Genomic DNA, 266 nt, shown 5'->3' on the forward strand with positions numbered 1-266 from the left:
CCTTAGTGTTTATTAAATTATTGTCTAACCTGTTACAAACGGGTAATTACTGATTTTAATATGCTTTCAGGCATTTTTTAAAGAATGACTTTATATTTTAGTAAAATTTTGTGCTACTTCTATCCAACTGTTGATTAACCGGATTTATAATGAACAACAACAACAACAAAAAAATAAAAAAAAAAACGGATTAACATAATCCTGGGACCACAAACACAGACTTCGAAAGACCATTCAAGCAAAATGAGTAATACACAATATTATTA

The sequence above is a fragment of the Austrofundulus limnaeus genome, unplaced genomic scaffold (assembly GCF_001266775.1).
Source record: "Austrofundulus limnaeus strain Quisiro unplaced genomic scaffold, Austrofundulus_limnaeus-1.0 Scaffold86, whole genome shotgun sequence".
NCBI lineage: Eukaryota > Metazoa > Chordata > Actinopteri > Cyprinodontiformes > Rivulidae > Austrofundulus > Austrofundulus limnaeus.